We start from the raw sequence: 20,577 nt of genomic DNA, 5'->3' as shown, positions 1-20,577 counted from the left end.
AGCCAGGCTGGGCCCACAGCAGCCTCGTGCGGGCCCACCTGTCCCGCCAACTGAATGAAACGGTCGTTGTGGTGAAAACCACATGGCAAACTGCCTCAAGGATGCTCTCCTTGCTGCATCCCACTAAGTCCCCCAAACACACCCGTTCGGACTCCAGCCTCGCACTCCCTAATGCCCTGTCCCCACTCACCGGCAGGGCCAGGTCAGTCCCCACTAGCTGGGGGAGGTGGAGGCCGCAGGTGGGAGGAGGAGGGAAGGGGAGAGGCTGGGGCAGGGGACTGAACTGAATAGCTGCTTTCTTCTCAGAGGCTCCCCCCACCTCCAGTGGTCATTGATTAACCCTCCAGACCAGATAACCCCTGTATGGGAGAAAAAAAATGTGTGTTTATCTTGGGTCATAAAACATCAATATTGACTTCTCACAGGTGAAGCCAAAGGGGAAAGGGAGAGGTGGGGTTGAGGGAGGGGGGTGAGGCTCGCCGCCCCTCCCTCTCAAGGCCTGAGACACACTTGCCTGACACCCAGGGGCCAGCCCACCTGGTCTCCTTCCCTAAGGAGAATACTGGGTGATCAGGCTGCAGTAGCGGAACAAGCTGGATCCCACCCCCTTCCACCTCAAAGGCAACCCCAGGCAGCACCCTCCTCAATTATTCTCCACTCTCTGCTACTCGGGGTGGGGGTGGGGGCCCGTTCTCCTTCCTGCAGCCCTCCCCACTGCCCTGACCCCGGGAGATAAGGGAGTGGTACAGGTCACAGGGCTGGAGTCAGACTGCCTCTGCTCTGCTGTTTCCCAACTCCGGGGCTTGGACAGATGACCGGCTTGTGCCCCAGTTTCCTCAACTGTCAGATGGGGGTAGTCACAGCACCCGGCTCAAAGGGCTCTTTAGGATGATTGACTGAGATCACTTACAGTTTTTTTTTTTTTTTTGCTGTACGCTGGCCTCTCACTGTTGTGGCCTCTCACTGTTGTGGCCTCTCCCGTCGCGGAGCACAGGATCCGGACGCGCAGGCTCAGCGGCCATGGCTCACGGGCCCAGCCGCTCCGCGGCATGTGGGATCTTCCCGGACCGGGGCACGAACCCGTGTCCCCTGCATCGGCAGGCGGACTCTCAACCACTGCGCCACCAGGGAAGCCCCGAGATCACTTACTCTTATAAAGAAGCCCTAGGAGCTGGAGCTGCTGTCAATAGCATCGCCCTCCCCTTCTCGTTCTCTCTCTGCTCTCCTCCTCTCCCTCCTGTGGCTTGAGATGCACATCACAAGGTACCTTCCTTCATGCTCCCGGCTGAGGCCTCCCCGACGTGGCTTTGGGGTGAACAGTGCCTGACTCACCCAGGGCCAGAGACCACAGGTGGTCTGACCAGGGCTGGGGGTCCTTAACCCTCTTCCCTCTGGCCCAGAAGGAGTCAACCCAAGCATTCTCTCTGGCTGGCATTTTCCATCAGCGGGCCTGAGGAAGGGGTCTGTGGCCACGTGCTGTTTGGGTTGGGGCCACTGGGTCTAAGAGTCCAGCTCTGTCCTCCTCAGGGGACCTCACACCTGCCTTCCAGGGTCTTCTCTCCGTCCTCCATCTCCTTTCTTCTTGGGGTAAAGGTGTTGCCCCTGCCCCGCCCTGTCCTTCTGGAGGGTCACAACTACGAGGCTTCCAGCCACCGTGGGCTGGGCCCTCTCTGCACCTCACATAATTCTGGGCTTGGGGAGCAGTGGGGGAGGCATCGGGCTTCTTTGAGCCTCACCCAAGGCCAGGATTCTCTCCTCCCCCGGCCCCAGGTGAGTCTCACCTGATGCTGTGGGAGGCCAAGGCCCCAGCCCCGAGCGCCCTCCATCCAGCTGGGCCGGAGGGGGCCCTGTCCCTGGGCACCTGGTCAATTATTAACACTGAGCAAACTCAGGCCGGCGGGCCTCCCAGCAGGGTCAGGACCAGACAAAGGGCCCGCTGTCTCCCTAAGCTGCCATCTTGGTGGGGGGTTACTGGCCGGTCAGTCACCCCATGGTGGCAACACCCCTGCCTCTCCAGCAGGGCGCTGGAGTGGCTGCCACTCTGCAAGGAATTGGCTAGAGACAGGCCCTGGAAGAAGACGACGGGCTGGGGTTTGACCACAAGCCTGTTTTTAAGCCTCAGCTTCATATTTTCGAGCAAGCCCGGGATGGGAGCTGGGGAAACGAGGGCCTGCCATGTGGGTCCCCAAGGGGGGTGCTTCTGCAGCTGTCTGCCCCAGGGCTAATGTGGGGGGCGACCTGCCTCTGAGAGCAGCTCTCTGCCCTCTCCTCTCTCCCGCCTTCGCCTCGCCCCCCCTTCCTTCCTTAGGAAATCTGTTGAGTGTCTTCTGTGTGCCAAGTCCTTCCCTAGTGTCCCCCACCACCTCTCTCCATCCCCCCAAACTTCCACACCTTCCCTATGCCTTTGCTTGCACTGGTCCATAATCTTGGAAACCCTTCCTCTTTCTCCATCTGAATCTCCTTCCTCTCTCAAGAAGTCTTCCTTGCCCACCCTGATCCCATCCCCCTGGTTCCTCCTACACTGAAGCTCTTACCTCACGTGCCCGTGCTGGTTCCCCAGGTGCACCGTAAGCTCCCTTGGGGCTGGGAGCCATGACTGCCCCCTCTCCCCACCACGGGCAAACGAGCACCATTAGTAGGTTTATCCGCAATGTCACCCTCAGCCATAAATCAAGCAAGAAGCTACTTTCTTGCAGAAGAGCAACTCGGAGGACAACTTTTACCTGGGTCAGAAAATTCCAGATATACAGCAGAGTCCCAGAGTCAGCCTTGCCAGCCCAGACCTCCCTCCAGCTGGCTGCCCAAGACATCTGAGGACTCTTTATCATCATCCCCTTCCTCCGTCACTTCCAGCCCAGCCTGCGTGCTCCCTGGATTGGGAACGGCCGAGCACACTCCTGGCCGACCCTTATGACTGCCCGTCGATCCCGTCCTGAGTGCAGGCCCACCACTCCTGGCCCCTTCCTCCCTGCGGCAGCCCCACGCCCACTGCTGGGGTGCCACCGGCATCCTTTCCTGAGCAGCGACAGAGCAGTTGACAGGGACACCCTCTTCTTGCCTGGTTGTCCTCATCCCCCTTTCTCTGATATCCTCTCATCTCTCCCCCTCTGTTCACACTTCCTCCCTCCCAGACGCTCAGCACCGACCCACCTGCCCCTGCCCAGGTACACGTTGAAACAAGAGTTCACATCTAACCCACAGACTCACCACTGCCTACGATACACTGACCACCTAAAAGTTCAAGGTGAGCCAGCGCTATTCGAGAGAGGGCAGCCCATCCTTAGGAAGGCTGAGTGTGACAACTGGCTGCTTACTTAAGGCTGAAATACAACGCAGCACCCCACCCACCTCCAGCTGAGGTAAGGAAGTGGATGGCAGCTTGGGGACGGGTGGTATGGGCGCCAGGGAGTGGGCACTTCTTGCTACCAGGCAGCCCTTCTGTAACATATTCTGCCCTGTTGTCTCATAGATGGCCTCGTTCTTATCAAACCAACAGCACCAATTTAAAGGCTGAAAACATGGCAGCTATCCTTAAGGAATCCCGGATCAGGGGAGTAGCAGGTGGGGCACTGTGTATCCCAAGCGGAGGTCAGCCGACACACACACCTCTTACCCCTGCTCTTTTCCCCAGGAGCCCTCATGCCCCTAAGACCCTGTGCTAGGGACTCTGAGGTTCCTTTGGAAGTTTCCCTGGAGGTCTCCCCTTGGTCCTTCTGCCCCGGGCACCCTTGCTTCCCCACCCCATTGCCCTCCTGGACCCACCCCCAACTCCGTGTACCGCCAGCACTAGCTGACACCCACTCTTTGCCTCGAGTCGGCTGCCCCACCCCAAGCACAGGAAAGGAAGAAGTGGGGAGAGAAAGGGCTCTTCTTCAGGTTTTGCTTCTTGACTAAAGGCCTAGAGATGGGGAGATACAAGGCACTGTCATCAGCGGAAGTTTCCCCGCCATACTGAAAGCTGCTGTAATTTATTTTGTCATTCGTTCACTCAGAGCAAACGCCCTCTCTACCCTGCCTCTCCTGCCATCATCCTGGTTACCCCCTCCCCTAGTTAGGGGCACTGAGCACCTCCTGAGGACATAAGATGTGTGCAAGCCCTTGGGAGCTGCTCAGGGAAGACCCCACAGGGACATTCCCACTGGCAAACGCATCCCCCCTGGCTGGGCCTGGAGTTCCCTTATCCTGGGATGATGCCTCCAAGGGAACGAGCTCCCGGACGCTGACCCCAGCTGAAGGCAGAAACGGAGGGTGGGGGACAGCGAGGGAAGCAGGGACAGTCGGGAGAGGCAGCAAGAGGCTGGCGGTGAGGCTCAGCCAGTGGGAAGGAGTGAATGGAGCGGGCAGGCACGAGGTGAGGGGCCCAGGGAGCAGGAGACCCTCCAGGAGGGAGACAGGACTGGGGGGCCCCCTTCCACCCCCTCCAGCAGCTCCCAGCGCGGGCGCCCGGCCCCTCCCACTCCCAGGCAGGGTTTCCGGGCGGGATCCCTCAGGCCCCTCGGTCACCAATCCCAGCACGATGGCGCCATCTGCTGTGAGGAGGGAACAGCACAGCTTACTCCTTTAAAGGGTTTGAGAATTTGGGGTGGCAGTAACTCCCATCTCGGGGATCGCAGCCTTGGTTCTGGGCCATAGGAAATAGCCTTCAGTATGGGGTCACCTCCCATCACCCCCAGGCACCTCTCAGGTGGCTAGTGCTCTGGGCGCCCAGCGTCTTTCTTTCTCCTCACTTTCCAGGTGCCCACACCGCTACTCAGGCCCACTTGGATGGGGCTGGAACCCTGCCCGGGTCTCGTCTTTTTTTTTTTTTTTTTTACGGTACGTGGGCCTCTCACTGTTGTGGCCTCTCCCATTGCGGGGCACAGGCTCCGGACACACAGGCTCAGTGGCCATGGCTCACGGGCCCAGCCGCTCCGCGGCATGTGGGATCTTCCCGGACCGGGGCACGAACCCGCGTCCCCTGCATCGGCAGGCGGACTCTCAACCACTGCGCCACCAGGGAGGCCCCCGGGTCTCGTCTTTGGCTGGACCTCTCCTGACTCACTGACCCCAGCCCAGGGCCTCCTTTCTTCGGGCTGCCCTGTGGCCACAGCCCCCGAGCTGCCTCCCCACCCCAGCACTTCCCAACTCACAGGTCCTCACCACCTTCCAGCTAAAGGCCGGCTTCTACGAGACGGAGCATCCCCCTGGCAGGAGGGCAGCAGGCTGGGGTAGGGGTTTGGCTGGGTCCACGTGAGGCCAGGCTGTTGGGGCCATGAGATCTTCTAAAAAGCAGAGGGCTGGGTTTGTGCCCGACCTGAATTAGAGTTTCTCTGAGATGAGCTGAGACGGCTCAGTCTGTGGTCCGGGCTGCCACTCAGCCTCTAGGCAGGAGTGGATGCTGCTCAGCCTTCTAAAGGCCTCTTGGGCTCCTTCTCTCCTTTCCACCCCTGCTTCTTCCCCCGCAGGCCAGCCCGGGGTAGTGCCCTCTCCTCCTGGACTCTCCCTCTGCAGATCCTCGTTCCCACTGCCCAGACACGCTTTCCAAGTTTCCGAGCAGATCCCTTCATGCCTCTGCTTAAATTCCTGCATAATCTCCCTGTTGTCTTCTGGAAGAACTCCAGACCATCCCGTCTGGTGGGCAGGGCCACATCTCTTCTGGTCCCTCCGGGTTCAGCTCTCGACACTCTCCCAGCCGTCCCGCTGAGGCAGTGCCAGGGATGCTTCGTGCTTTGCCACACCTGGGCCTGTGAATGTGCTGGTTTCCCAGCCTAGAACACCCTCCCTTGCTTGGCTCAATCCTCCTCCCCTTCAAGAAGCAGCTCAGACCTCGCCTCCGGTGAGAAGCCTTTCCTGACAGCCCCCCGACCCTCCCTAAGAAGGTATGCTCCTCGTACACAAACAACCCTCCAACTCTGACCTCACCAAGAACAGGGACCTGGACTTTGTCGCAAACAGGCATGCAGGAATGAACGAATGAACGCATGAATGAATGCGTCTGTGGACAGGGATGACAGCCAGGAAAATGGCATGCTGACCAACAGAGGACCATGTGGCCCTCTGGGTTTTCTGCCCTCCCCCACCCGCTGAGCCCTGTCTCTCACCTGACCACCCCGTTCCTCGTCTCACTTTTAAGTCCCTCCGGGGCCCTACCGTGCCTTGCCCCCAGAAGTCCCCTGGCAGCCTCTCTCCAGTCTCAGAGTGCCCCCTTCTACACACCCTTGGTTGTCCAGTGAGCACGAATCAGTCCTCTCACTCAGCCAGGCCGCTGCAGGTTTCCCCATCTGACCGGTCTGCAGGTACCAGGCCTCCTTCCACAAGGAAGAGCCACTTGGGGCAGGACAAGGGGGCAGGGTTTTTCTGCCCATTCCCGGGAAGCCTCCTGCTGCCTGACTGGTCAGCTCATTTTGTCCTCAGAGAGCCCATATCACTTCTCTTGGACCTCAGACATCGCATTTTGCGGTAGGGACATTTCATCTAGCCTGCAATACCATAACATTTTTGAGAGCAGGGACCATTTGGGAAAGTGAGACTTCTGGGGTAAAGTTGTCATGAAAGACATTGCTCGTTCACATGACTTATTCTGGAGGAAGTAAGTCATCATGTCATGAGGACACCCAAGCAGCCCTAGAAAGAGATCCATGAGTTGAGGAACTGAGAGCCCCTGTCAATAGCCAACACCAGCTTGGCAGGTGGGTCTTAGGATCAGATCCTCCAGCCCCAGTTGAGCCTTTCGATGACCACATCTTGATTGTAACCTCATCAGAGACGCTGAGCCAGAAACCCCTGCTCCTGATCCCCAGGAAGCATGTGTGATAATACATGCTTATTTCAGCTAAATTTTGGAATAATTTATTATGCAGAAATAGATAATTAATACAGATTTGATGATTTTATGATTCTCAGCTCCTCAAGGAAAGGTCTGACGGATAGAATTAAAAGTACAGGGGACTTCCCTGGAGGTTCGATCCCTGGTTGGGGAACTAAGATCCCACATGCTGTGGGGCAAATAAGCTCACATGCCACAAGTACTGAGCTCGCGCACCTCAGCTAGAGCCCGCGTGCCGCAAACTGCAGAGCCCACGCGCTCTGGAACCCTCGTGCCACAACTAGAGACAGAAAACCCGCATGCCACAACTAGGGGGAAGCCCGCATGCCTCAGCGAGGAGCCTGCGTGCCGCAACTAAGACCCAAGGCGGCCCAAAATCAATCAGTCAATCAAGAAATAATCTTCAAAAAAAATGTACACTGTTGCCCCAGCAAACTTGTACAGACATGATTGTGGCAGGGCTGAAAATCACACACTCCTACCCAGATGGGTCAAACCAGAATCATTCTTAATTTTTCTTGCACTCTTCTCATCTTGATCTGATGATTCCTACTATTGACAAGTGGGACAAAAAGAAAAAGGAAAAGAAAACAAACAAAAAGAAACCTTTAGACTGCCCCTTAGACGTACCTCCATTTCTGTATGTTTAACTCAGTCTCCTTTGAGTAAAATTGCTCAGTTTTCCAAGGCTTTCTCACCCCTCCCTCTTCTCCTAGCCAAGATAACTTTCTGGTGCAAAGAGACGTTTATGGACCTCATGGTAGTGGGAAGAGGAGGTGGAAGTTCTGAGTGGAGTCCTCTGCATTCTTACAAACACACACAGGTGGGACAGGGCTGGTCCCACCTGGTCCCTGGGGCTCGCTGGTTGGGGTGAGGAGGGGTGATGCTGAAGTGTGTGGTCCCCACATGTGGCTGGTGGTACAGATCTTGCCTCTATGGCCGCCGGGACCTAGGACCACCTGGCTGCATTCTTCCCAGCCACACCGGAACAAGCAGCGTTCCATGAAGCCACTTCCCAGACCCCTTTCCTCAGCCATTTCAAACCACCTCCTGGTTGGCACCATAGTGCTTTGGCACCATCTTGAATCTCTGCTTTGCAAAGGGGAGTGTCATTAAAATTTCCTCCCCGCTGCAATCTGAGTCAAGCCCCACCCATCCCTTGCAGCGAGATTTTCCCTCAAAGCTGACTGGGGTTTCTCCCACACCAGCCTCTGAGGTTGAAGGATGGTGCTGCCCTTTTGTTTCTCATGTTCCCTCTTCCTTGGATCCCCCTTTCTGGCCCCATTGCCATCAGAAGCAGCTTCTCTACATCACGTCTGCTTCACTCCTGCTTGAAGCCTTATTTTGAATCCTCCCTCCACTTTACTGGGCAATAAGACTCATGGAGAAGGGCTACAGGAAAACAGTAATCACGGGGAGATAAAAACACATCACTTTACATATCTGCATGCAGAGATCCATAGACACGGATACCAAGACCCCTGCCTATCTAGACCCCCCACCACAGACACTCCGGGGTGAAGTGGGACCAGTTCAGGGATTTCTCAGTGGTACCCCAGGAGACCCACTCCTGGATTCTTCCTCTTCACCCGCAGGAATGTTTTTCTCTCCCCATCTCTCAAAGGCCTTGGGAGGGAGGCAACGATAGCTCTGTTCAGATCTTCCTAAAGATAAAAATCTGGGGGCTTCCCTGGTGGCGCAGTGGTTGAGAGTCCGCCTGCCGATGCAGGGGACACGGGTTCGTGCCCCGGTCCGGGAGGATCCCACATGCCGCGGAGCGGCTGGGCCTGTGAGCCATGGCCGCTGGGCCTGCGCATCCGGAGCCTGTGCTCCGCAACGGGAGAGGCCACGACAGTGAGAGGCCCGCGTACCGCAAATAAATAAATAAATAAATAAATAAATAATAAAAATCTGGAGGGGCCCTCTAGCTGGTGGACTTCCACAGCTTAAATGCCTCCTGCCCCTCGAGGCTTCTGGACGCATCCCCTCGCTGAGCTCCAAACCCATCCATGGGCTGCTCTGAGACTTTGCTAGCTGATCTCCCAGCGGCTCCTGCAGTTCAGCCTGTCCCAAACTGACTCATCCTCTTCCTCAGAAGCACCTGCTCCTCTCTCCCTAAACCCACACGCGTCTGGTCCTCTCTTCTCCCTAAACTGTTCTCATCCCTCCCTCCCTCCCCCACCGCACTGGATCAGCCCTCATTTTCTGCTTCCCATCTGGGTCTCCTCTCGCCACCTCCCTCCCAGCCCTTCGTGGTGACCACAGGACTTTTCTTAATGGGAAATTAGGTCTTAAGCCCTCAAGCTTAAAATTCTTCCCAACTCCCCAGTGTCTACAGGATAACACCCTTGGCAGAGTGGCAAGCTCCTTCCCGATCCGGCCTCCCCTGGCCCTTCTGCTCTGACGTTGACGAGCTACTTCACGGGTCCCCAAACAGACCTGGCTCTCTCTTGTTTTGGCCCCTGTCACACCTGGTGTTGGAATGCTCACTCTCTTGAGTGACTGCTGAACTGCTCATTTTTCAGGATCCTGCTTGAGTCACATCCCCTGGGAAAGCGTCCTTCGTCAGACTTAATCACTCCCTTCTCCCGTTACCGTAGAACCTTATTCAGGTTTCTCCCGGGGTGCCTCTCCCATCGTCCACTGTGCGGCCTGGCCACAGCACCGTCGCCTCCCACCTGGACTGTTGTAGATATCTCCTGACTGGTCCCCCTTCCCTGGCCCTAACCCCTTCCAGGCTACTGCAGACACAACAGCCCAAGCGGTCCTCTGAAAAAGCCAGTCAACACACATCTCCCGGCTTAAAACCCTCCAGCACCTCCCATCTCACTCACCATAAAAGCTGGAGCCCTACAGTGGCCTCTGAGATCCTCCTGGCCTGGTCCTCCTTACCTCTGGACCTCCATCCCTTCTCACCTTTCCCTCTCCACCCCAGACGCACTGGCTTCCTTGCTGCTCCTGAACTCCCGAGGCCGCCTCCTGCCCCCGGGGCCTTTGCACACCCCCCAGAAGCCCATTCTCATCTCCCCTATCAGCTTCAAGTCTTTGTTCCAGTCTCACCTTCTCAGGAAAGTGCACCCTCCCAGCCCTGTGAATACCGCAACCAGCCTGTGCCTTCTGATCCCCCTCACCTGCTCCATTTTCTTTTCTTATAGCACATTTCACCTTCTAAACATATTATTTAACTTATTTTTTTTTAATTAATTTTTTTTGTGTGTGTGGTACACGGGCCTCTCACCACTGTGGCCTCTCCCGTTGCGGAGCACAGGCTCCGGATGCGCAGGCTCAGTGGCCATGGCTCACGGGCCCAGCTGCTCCGGGGCATGTGGGATCTTCCCGGACCGGGGCACGAACCCGTGTCCCCTGCATCGGCAGGCGCACTCTCAACCACTGCGCCACCAGGGAAGCCCTATTTTTTAGTTTTATAGTCTGTCTCCCTTCCGTAGATGCTATGAGCCTAGAATACTGCTGACACATGGTATACACTCAGTAATCAATCAGTCAATCAAAGCTATTTATTGGTGGGCTCCCTCAGCAGTCAGTGAAACCCTAGAGCTGAAATCCATGCTCAGTCACCTTTGGATCCTCAGGGCTTAGCCCACTGCCCTGGCCACAGTGGGTATACAAGAACCATTTATTTATTGAATGAATGAATGAATGATTGAATGAATGGGGCCCTGCCCCTTTGGCTGAGGGAGAAGATCAGGGATCTGAGCAGAGACCCCTCCACACAAACCATGCCATTGCCAAGTTGTTCCTGGGCCCCTCCTGTGCCAGGATCTCCAGCCTCTTCCTCCAGAGCCTTGCCTCTGCCCTTTCCCCTTGGGTCCAGGCCCCACTGGCTGTTTAGAAGGAGATGATAAGTTAATCTCCACTCAGGTAAGATTGCCTGAATACTGCCTAAGACCGGATGCTTTCTCAGAAAGGTTATGCATTGCAACCAGGGACAATCCCTTAACACAAAGGATTGGAGCAAAGCGGTGAAACACCAGGTGTTTCAGGCAGTAAAAGGCGTCTGGGGCCTGGGCCGAGCCTCAAGCCAGCCCTCGGGGGGAGCCTGCTGTGGCCTCTGTACAGGGTGCCTTGCCCTTCCTGGGTGTCCTCCAGAGGACAGGGACTTGCTGCTGGGGCTCAGCCCTGAGCTGAGGGGCAGTAACTACACCCCGCCACCCCCTTACAGAGTGGGAGTGAGAAGGCATGGCAGCCAAGGCCCCAGTCTCCCTCAGCCCCTCCTGTCTCACGCTCCCTCCAGGATCTCAGGGGCTACCCAGGAGGTAAGGTGTGGGGATGAGGCTCGGCTCCCCAGGCCTGGGGCAGACCCCCAACGATGTGGGGCTTGGGGGTTTCAGGCTGTTTTTGTAACCACAGTCACGTGTTCCTTCGTGTAACCTGAGACCCCTGACATGGCATAAGCCTGCACCCCAGCTCCCGAGCCACATCTGCTTCTCATTTCCGCCCAAAGAAAATGGCCCAATTTCCATGAGTCGCTGGCCCAAGCCAAGCCTGGAGCCTCTCAGCAGCCAACCCCACTCAGCTGGGTTCCATTACTGGGGTGGGTGGGTGGAGGCTGAGAGCATTAGAGGCAACGGGTGTATCATGGTGCTGGACAGGGGGCCAGGAGGCCAGAGTGCTTGGGGTGGCTCTGTCAAGACCTCACTGTGTGTCCTTGGGAGAGTCCCTAACCTCTCTGAGCCTCAGCTTTCTCATGAGTAACACATGTGTTACTCTACTGATGGATGTATTATTAGGACTTGGGGACCAAGGCGGCTCTTTAGGGATAAAAACAACAGAATTTCCCCAAAAACAGAACTGAGAAGGAATTGGCCTGGAAACAGAACCACCAGAGTTGGCCCATGTCAGGAAGCTGGTGGGGTCCAGAGTCACTTTCCTACCTGAGCAATGGATTGGGCGACCCCCTTGGTAGTTTGGTAGAGTTTGGGCCTAAGTCCTCATGCTGGCAGGCTAACCCCAGTTCTCAGTTCTTGGTCTAACAGCATTTATTTTTTTATTTTTTATTTTTTCGGTACGCGGGCCTCTCGCTGTTGTGGCCTCTCCCGCTGCGGAGCACAGGCTCCAGACGCGCAGGCTCAGCGGCCATGGCTCACGGGCCCAGCCGCTCCGCGGCATGTGGGATCTTCCCGGACCGGGGCACGAACCCGTGTCCCCTGCATCGGCAGGCGGACTCTCAACCACTGCGCCACCAGCGAAGCCTGAGACTCTTAACTTTTAAGACGTTCTTAAGTTGATATTTTTTTCTAATAAAATCTACAGCAAACTCCATCCTCCTTCCAACAAAGACCAGGAAGACCTTAGCAAGCGCCCTCCAGACACCTCCCATCCTCCACATTCTAAATCCCAAATCAATTCCCTCTGTGGGAGCTTGTCAGTGACTCCACAGAGGGAGGTCCCCTCCTCCCATGCCACCCTGGAGAGCCCTGGTGTCACCCTGCCACCTTCGCCCTGCATGGGCCATGCCCCACCATGCCCCTGCTTCCCAGTTACCGGGCAGCACCTGAGCCGAAAGCCACAGAGGGTCTGGTAGAGGCAGAGGAGGGTGCCGCATGAGAGCCTCAGCTTTGCCCCCAGTGCACAGGCACGAACAGCAGGACAAGAGCACTGAGTACAGCTTCTGGGGACATTGTGGGGTTCTCACCCTGTGAACATGTCCCTGACAGCACCCTAAACCACCCCCTCAGGAGGCCCATTTTGTAGATGAGGAGTCTGAGTCTCAGAGAGGCTCTGTAATGTGCTCAAGAACAAGAAGTCGGTAGGTCTGGAACCTCATCTTTCAGGACCGGGGATCTTTGCACCAGCTTGGTACTTACTCCTCTTTAGCCTAAGTTAAAAATCCTAGTCCTGTCACTTACTAGGAATGCGACCTTGGGCAAGTTCTCAAAGTCTCAGTTTTCCAAATATGTTTTTTAATAAATCAACTTTATTGAGGGATAATTTACACACAGTAAACGTGCAGATTAAGTGTACAGCTTGATGAATTTTGATGAACGTCTACATGCATGTCACACACCACACAATCAAGATAAAGAACATTTCCCTCACCGCAGAAAGTCCCTCCTTCTGGGCTTAGTTTTCCCACCCATAAAAGGGGCAGACAAGAGTACCTCTCTCTTGGCGTGTTAGGAAGATCAAATGAGGTAATACTGGCAAGATACTTAGCAAGGCACCTGGCGTGAAGTAAGCACTCACTAAACGTGCATTGCTTTTATGACCTCGTGCTGCATCTTGCCTCCCTGGTCTCCCCCTGGCGGCTCTGGCAGGGATCAAGGGCAGGTGCTGAGATGGTGTCTCAAGCCTCCCTCATCCCAGTGTGAAGGCATCAGCCCACCTAAGAGAAGACTTGGGGTGCATGTCCTGGAAGAAACTCAAAACTTCTGTCTGCCCCCAGGAGCCCCGCAGGGCTGAGGACAGAGGAACGGGCCAGCTTTTGCCCTCAGGCTGGCCAGGAAGATAGGTACTCTGTTTGTCTGAGACCTTCCCATGTCTGTCTCTGGCACTGGGGGCAGGGCCAGCTTCATGAGTTTGCAGCCTGTTGGTCACTCAGGACTACGTGCTCAGAAGGCCCTGCACTTGGTTTAATGCTCTGATGTCACCTTCTTGCAATCTTTAATAATTTTTGAACAAGGGGCCTTGCGTCTCTATTTTACGCTGGGCCCTGCAAATTATGGAGCACGGGATGATGGCGGTGAAGGCGGGGCGAGCTGGCTGGTTTCCTCCCTAGAGAAGCTGGCGCACACCCCCTACACACGCACACACGCGCACACACACACTCACCACACACAGTCACCACTTTCACTGTCCTTTCTCTGCTGCTCCCCACGGCGGGGCAACTGGAGGGCCTGGGTCACACAGAGCCCTCAGCCGCCAGGAGGCACCCACAGAATCTGGCAGCCTGCTCGGCCTGGAAACCCCCTTGGGGACAGCTCCTGTTCACAGGGCCTGTTGGCCAGGCCACCCGAATTCCCATCCTCTGACAGTCCTCTCCACCCGCCTCCGCCCGACTCCGCGGCTCAAGTGTGAAACCACAGCTGGGCACCAGCCAAGGGGGCTTGGGTTTCATCACACTCGACTTCCCACACCTCGGCCAGAGGCCAGGGTCTGATGGGGCCCCTGGCCCGAGGCCTGGGCTTGAAGGCAGAGTAGGGGTAGTTGGTGGGTCCCAGTCCCCTCAGCTTCCTATGCATCCCAGAGTGCCCTCTCTCTCAGGCCTCAGTTTCCCTTCCATGCAATCGGACAGGATTCCATAGGCCTGGAGCAGATGTCAAGGGGGCAGGGAAGGTAGAGCTCAGAGACAAAGGCATTGAGGGAGATTCTAAAACGTCACTATGCAGTGCAGTAGTCACCATGAGCCACACGTGGCTGTCTGACTTTAACTTCAATGAAAGCAAATTTAAATTTCGGTTCCTCAGCCACTCTAGCCACATTGCAAGTGCTCGACGGTGACATGTGGCTTGTCGCTGCCAGGTTGGACAGCACAGACATGGAACATTTTCATCAACACAGGAAGTTCTATTGAGATGTGTCTGCCAGTTGGGAAAACCAAGATGCAGGGAATCCTGGTAGCTTTACTGACCCTGGGGGTGGGTGGGCAGAGGGCTATGGGTGGGATACACTTGAGAAAACTCTCAGTCGTCTCTGGACCTCAAGAGTGAGGAGATGGACACGCCATAATGGAGAGTCAGAAGTCAACCTCCAAGGGGCACAGACACTTCCCAAAGGCAACTTCCAACTCCTCACTCCTGGAGTGGAGAGTGGGTTTCTGGGCCCTTCCTGAGTGGCTAGAGGCCCCAGGGAAGAAGGAGGTGGCCAAAGCAGGTGTCCTTCCTAGCAAAGGGCTCCCGGAGCCATTTGCAAGTAAGAAATGTCATGGCTCCCTCCTGCCTCACCTCTAGGCTTGGGAGCACTTACACACTCTAGAACAGTGGCCTCAAACTTTAGCCTGCCTCGGAATCACCTGGAAGCTTGCTAAAGCACAGCTAACTAAATGAAAACTCGAAACACATACACTTTTTTTTATTTTTTATTTTTTCGGTACGCGGGCCTCTCACTGTGGTGGCCTCTCCCGTTGCGGAGCGCAGGCTCCGGACGCGCAGGCTCAGCGGCCATGGCTCACGGGCCCAGCCGCTCTGCGGCATGTGGGATCTTCCCGGACCGGGGCACGAACCCGTGTCCCCTGCATCGGCAGGTGGACTCTCAATCACTGCGCCACCAGGGAAGCCTGAAACACATACACTTTTACTTTGTTTATGAGTCACGCTGAAATACAGATATTTGGGTTCAGTTCACCTGAGAGTTCATTCTCGCTTGGCTTTCTGGGTAAATCACTGAAAGGTATTGGATTGGTTTAACCTGGGTCCCTTTTATAACTATAAACGGAAGCAACGGAGGGGTGATGTGGAGACCTCAGGAGAGAATGGGGGGGTCCTCGAAAGGGGAGGGAGGGCTGGGGGGAGCACTCTTTGTGCCGCCCCTGCTGAAGTCGCTCTTCCTATGCACTATCTCATCAACTCCTCACAACGTCCTTATAAGTTGGCAAATGTGCAGCTCCGAGAGGTTACACAACCCCCGAGCAGACGCAGGGTCACTGAGGAATCAGGCTGGACTCTTGTTTCTTTTTCCTCCTCTCTCTCCAGCTCTGAATATTTTCAAATGAAATAAGCCTGGGAAGCAGGGAAGGCTGAGAGCTGTGAATACATTTTTTTGTGCTCTGGGCGCATTCAGCTTTGACAGGAAGCTTGGCTGAGTGCAGGCGTCTGAGCCCTTGCTCTCAATGGTGCTTCTTAGGCATGCCTTACACAGAACGTAAAGAGTCGCCGTTAAAAACATCAGCAGGCCTTGGTGGCCCACTCAGTCCCTGAGGCCCACGCGCAGCCGGGACAAGGTGGGACTTCCTGCCTGCCCTTTCCAGCGCCACCTTCCAAGCATCTGGGGAGGGTGGGGAACCATGGATCCTGAGTCAGGAAACCAAGGCTCAGGGACACCCGAAAGCTGGCCTCTCATTTCAGGAGAAGGACTGTCTTCAGCATCGGGGGAACTACAATCACATAGCCAGCCGTGAAGGTTCTAGAATGACCCTCATTTGCAGGTGAGGGAATAGAGGTCCCTCCAGAAAATTTCTGAATATCCTCTCCCCAGACCCTCCCTCCCAAGTGGGAATGAAAGTCCCACCTCCTACTTGGTCTCTCTTCCGTCCTCTCGCCACAGCTGACCTGTGAGGAAGGCAGGGCAAGGCACGGTCCCATTTTATAGATGGCCAAGGGGATGAAGTGACCGCACAACTCATCACCGGGAGGGCTGTCTGCACCCACCTCCTGATCACACAGGCGAGCTTTGGCAGACTGCCACCCCCCACTGCCTCCCAACATACCTCCTGCCCCCTCACCAAGGCCCAGGAGCACCGCTGATTTAGAATTTCCGGCCCTTCTGACAATCTGTGTGCACAAGATGGGCTTTATTTACACCACTCTGGAGGGCATCTCCTCTACTCGTTCCTCCGCTTCATTAAGCCACTGCTCTGAAGCAGGATAAATCATCGGCCTGCAACAACCTGATTACAAACATGTTCCTGATTCCTGTCCCTTCCCTGATGGGAAGCTCATTTCTCAAAGGGTTAATTAACAGCCTTCACACAGGCCGCATTTAGCAACGAGTACAAAGCCGCACACATAAATAACGTCTGGAGCGGAAGAAGAGGGTGCAGGTGGTCTGTGACTTTGCTGTCCCGAGTTTTCTAAACCGGTGGGAACCACGTCCTGTCGGGACCCAGGGCCGTGAGTCAGGGTCAGGCTTCGAGGTGGGCCAGGCCAGAGACACTGGTGGCCAACTCTGGGCTCTGTTTGAAAGAAAGTCTTAAAGCAAAACAGAGCGCTGAGCCAAGATGTGGGAGAGAGAGGGCGGGCCTGGGCTGGGGAACGGGCCTGCTGACTGACCCGGATGGAGAGGAGCCAGGGGAGAAACCGCACCAGAGACCCAGCTCCCTGCACTTGATGCCGGATTTACCAAGGGGGGCTCCACCCAGAAAGTCAGACCCCGGGGCACAGAGTCCCGCGCAGGCCCTGCAGCCTGGGATGCCAGGAGGGCCCAGGCTAAGAGGAATTGCATGGGGCTGGGAAAAGGGCAGCAGAAAGGACAGCCCTGAGGAAGCTGGGAAAGTTCTGGAAGTGGTACAAACTGGCAGTTTTCTGCCTCCTTTGTCAGTAAGCGAAGGTTCTGTTCCTCTGCAGAGCCTTCAGTTCTCAACTCCCATGACCACGGGGATACATCTGCGATTTTATCATGGATCACACTGATTTTATCAGCAGCAACCTAGGACTCACTTTACAGAAATCAGCACTGTTGCAAGGGACCTGAAGCCAAAAAAGAGGAAAATGAAAGCCAAGAAACAGAGGGAACAATGTAAATACACACTGGACATCAATGAAAATGAGAAACAGGAAAAGGCAGAGGGAAGAAGAGGTCAGAACACAAGCTTTCGACATTCTGTCTTTTCCCATTTTCTTTGTTTCTCTGGTTCCTTATGTTCGTCCGCTCAGCCCTTAAGTGGATCCCCCTCAGCTTGGAGAGCCCCCCACCATCCTCACTCAAACCCTCTCCTCCTGGGAGCCATCTGGGGAGGCGGACAGCGGGCACCCAGAGGCTTTCCACCCTGGAGATGAGGGCGCCCCCTGGTGGCAGAGAAGAGCCCTGTCTCAGCGGTAACCCGGCTGCCTTTCCTGACCCAGGGTTGAACCTGCCCGGCTCGGGCCAGGGGCTGTTTCCCAGTGCAGGCTCAGCGCCCTGGGGGGTGAGGGAGCAAAGAAAGACATGGGGGCCACTGGACACTGGCCTAACAGCAGGGCTCTGTGTCCAGGAGTGGCGGTTTCTCCCTGAGTAATTTTCCACAGTTCGCCCTTCTCTCCGTACAGAGTCGTGCTCACAGCGCTCCTCTGGTGGCTGCCATCCTCCAGAGGGTTATTCTGGGCCAGTCACCTGCTCAGTGACCCTACCTGCTTTGATTTCTGCCCCGATCACTCATCCGGCTTTGCTTCTCAAAGCTCCCACACCCATCTCCAGGATATGGTCTCTCTGGATCCCAAGATCCCCATCCCACCCCCTCAAGGCCTAGCTCTCTGGTAGTTCTGTGAAATCCCAAAGGCATCACTGTTGCCGGGCTGAGGCCAACATTTTTGTTTTCTCAGAAGGATCAAAGCCCCATCCCAACCCTGCCAGGAGGAAGCAGTTTTGACTCGTGCAAATATCTGCAGTCCACTTGGGATTTTACTTTGGTGAGAAATAAATACACAGCCATCTGAAGATGATGGAAATATGACTTAAGTAACTTTTTGGTCAAGGCTGTTGGGCCACAGCCCAGATGGAAATAAGACCTTGTATCTCAGTCTCCCCCTGTACACTTTTGAAAAAAAGAAAAAGCAGAGGAGAAGAAAAAAAACAGTTGGTGGAAACCAAAGTTCAAAATGGAGTGTGCTCTATTTCTTGGCCTGGGAAAGGAAAAGTAAACACCAAACAGCTACTCCATTCAAGTGTGTGTTATCTGGCTCATCCTCGCCAAGAATTCCCTCTCCTCCCTTCTCTGACCGGGAATTACTGTGCCTAGAAACAGCGCCCACGCCCACTCCTAACCCTGGGGCAGGCAGACAATGGGCCAGAAAACCAGGCTGGGCCAAGGCCTCTCCCTGCAGCCCCCAGAGGCTGTAAGATTGGGAAACACAAAGCTATTTTTAATGTCCTATTTGTCTACCAACTGCGGCTCCCTGAGCCTGAGAAACGGTATCATTTGTGGGAGATGGCATTGATTTCTTTTTTAACTTGCTCAAAGCCACATTTTCGCAACTTTCAGAAAAGCCAGAAATGCAACTTTCCAAGAGTGACCTCTTCCCTGACTTGCCCTCCTGCCCTAGGGGAAGGGCTCTCTCAGGGGTACCTGGGAAAGCAGCCCCCTGCTGCTATGCGCTGGTCAGCAGCAGGCATAGATCCAGGGCCGAGGAAATGGAATTAAAGGCCCAGACCTCCTGCAGGAGAGCCAGTGAATGAGGAAGGAGCAAGGCAGTGAGACAGATGTAGGATCAGAGAGGGGTAGCGTCCTCCACCTGGGAGGGAGGCACAGCTCTGCCCTCGGAGGGCCCGTTTGATAGAGAGCATAAGCAACCACCTGCCCTGGGGAGCCCCAAAGGGAAAAGGGTGAGAGGTCACACACAGGAAATGGCTTCCCAATAGCCATCCAGTTCCTCATAACCATGGGTGGAAGCTTTGTGTGGTGGATGTGTCCGGGGGCCAAGAGGGTGCTCCCAGGTGTGTCTACTAAGCTGAGGCAGACCTTGGACTCTGAGCCGAAAGAATCCAACTGCAATAACAAGAGCCTCTCTGTTCTTGAGACTTCTAAAGGTTTTGGCTGTGAGGGCACAACCCCACCTGGGCTCCAGAGGCCTCCCCCTACCCCCTGCCAGGACAAAGAGATAGAGAAAGATGGATGGATGGAGAGAAAGAAAGAGATTTGAGTGAGACAGAGAAACAGAGGAAACAGAAGCATCAAGATGCAGAGAGATGGAAAGACAAAGTGAGGAAGAGAGAGGAGGTTTTTCTTTGTTGATACCCACCCCCAGCTCACAACTCAGGACAGTTGGAAGGGTGACCACTCACGAGCACTAGAATAGAGGGACACGCACAGTGGACCATTTCCTTTCTCCACTGGGCCCATGGTCCATGGCCTAGAGGCGTACTGGGGGCGTGGAGTCTCCAGCCGCTGCCTGGGCACCAGCCCTACTGACCCACAAGAAGCTTCTTTCCCGGCTCCTTCCCCGTACCTGGGATGCCCACTCAGCCCACATTCACTCAGACCTTCCCTCTGCGCACTGGCTGCATGACCTTGAATGGGTCTCTTCACTTCTCAGTTCTCTCATATGCAAAAAAATGATAACACTACCTTCCTCCCTTGGGCGTTTCGAGTATTAATTGACTTAGCACACATGTGCGTGTGCATGTGTGTAAATGCTTCACACATGCCTGGCACACAGTGAGGGCTTGATAAATGGCAGCTGTAATGCATGTGGCATGTGGTCAATAAATGGTGGCTGTTATTGCTGGGATTCCCGGGAGACAGGCAGGGCTGGGAATGCTGGGGAGGAGAGAGGAGGGCAGGCAGGAGGGAGAGGCAGAGGAATCCGGCGAGAAGGGGCCAGAGGAAGGCACTGCAGAGTTAGCAGAACCATATGTCCCAAAGCTGGATGGGCCTTGAGACCACCCTGACCCACCTGTGGCACGCCGGGTGCTGACCCTAACACGGACACTACGAAGGGCCTGAGGGTGTGGGGAGCAGGGCCCCCCTGCTGATGGCTACACGTCCCTGGTTCCGCGGCTCCCCAGGCTGGGAGCGCAGGTCAGCCTCCCACCAAGCCCTGAGCCTCTCCATCCTGGGGAGGTCTTCCCTTTGGTGGGACGGTTTGGATAGCCGAGTGCCCAGAGGAGCAGAACAAGAGCCAGACAGGCCAGCAGGCGACTCAGGGCCTACCCCCAACCCCCCCACCCCCACCCAGTGCATTTGGGAGGATCAAGAAACCAAGCAGAGTCCATCATCCTGGCTGATCAGAGAAGCCAATTCTTTGTGGAAAAGGGCTCCCAGCAGCCACTTTAGCTGCTGGCGTCACTCTAAGGAGTCTGGTCCTCCTGTCCCAGGAAGCCCAGCTCTGGGGAGGGGACAGATGTTCGTCCCTCTTTATAACCTTCAAGAAGCCCCTCCCGCCACCCACCTGAGCTGACCCAGA

Source organism: Mesoplodon densirostris, chromosome 14 (genome assembly GCF_025265405.1).
Source record: "Mesoplodon densirostris isolate mMesDen1 chromosome 14, mMesDen1 primary haplotype, whole genome shotgun sequence".
NCBI classification, from domain to species: Eukaryota; Metazoa; Chordata; class Mammalia; order Artiodactyla; family Ziphiidae; genus Mesoplodon; species Mesoplodon densirostris.
This window is presented reverse-complemented; position numbering follows the sequence as displayed.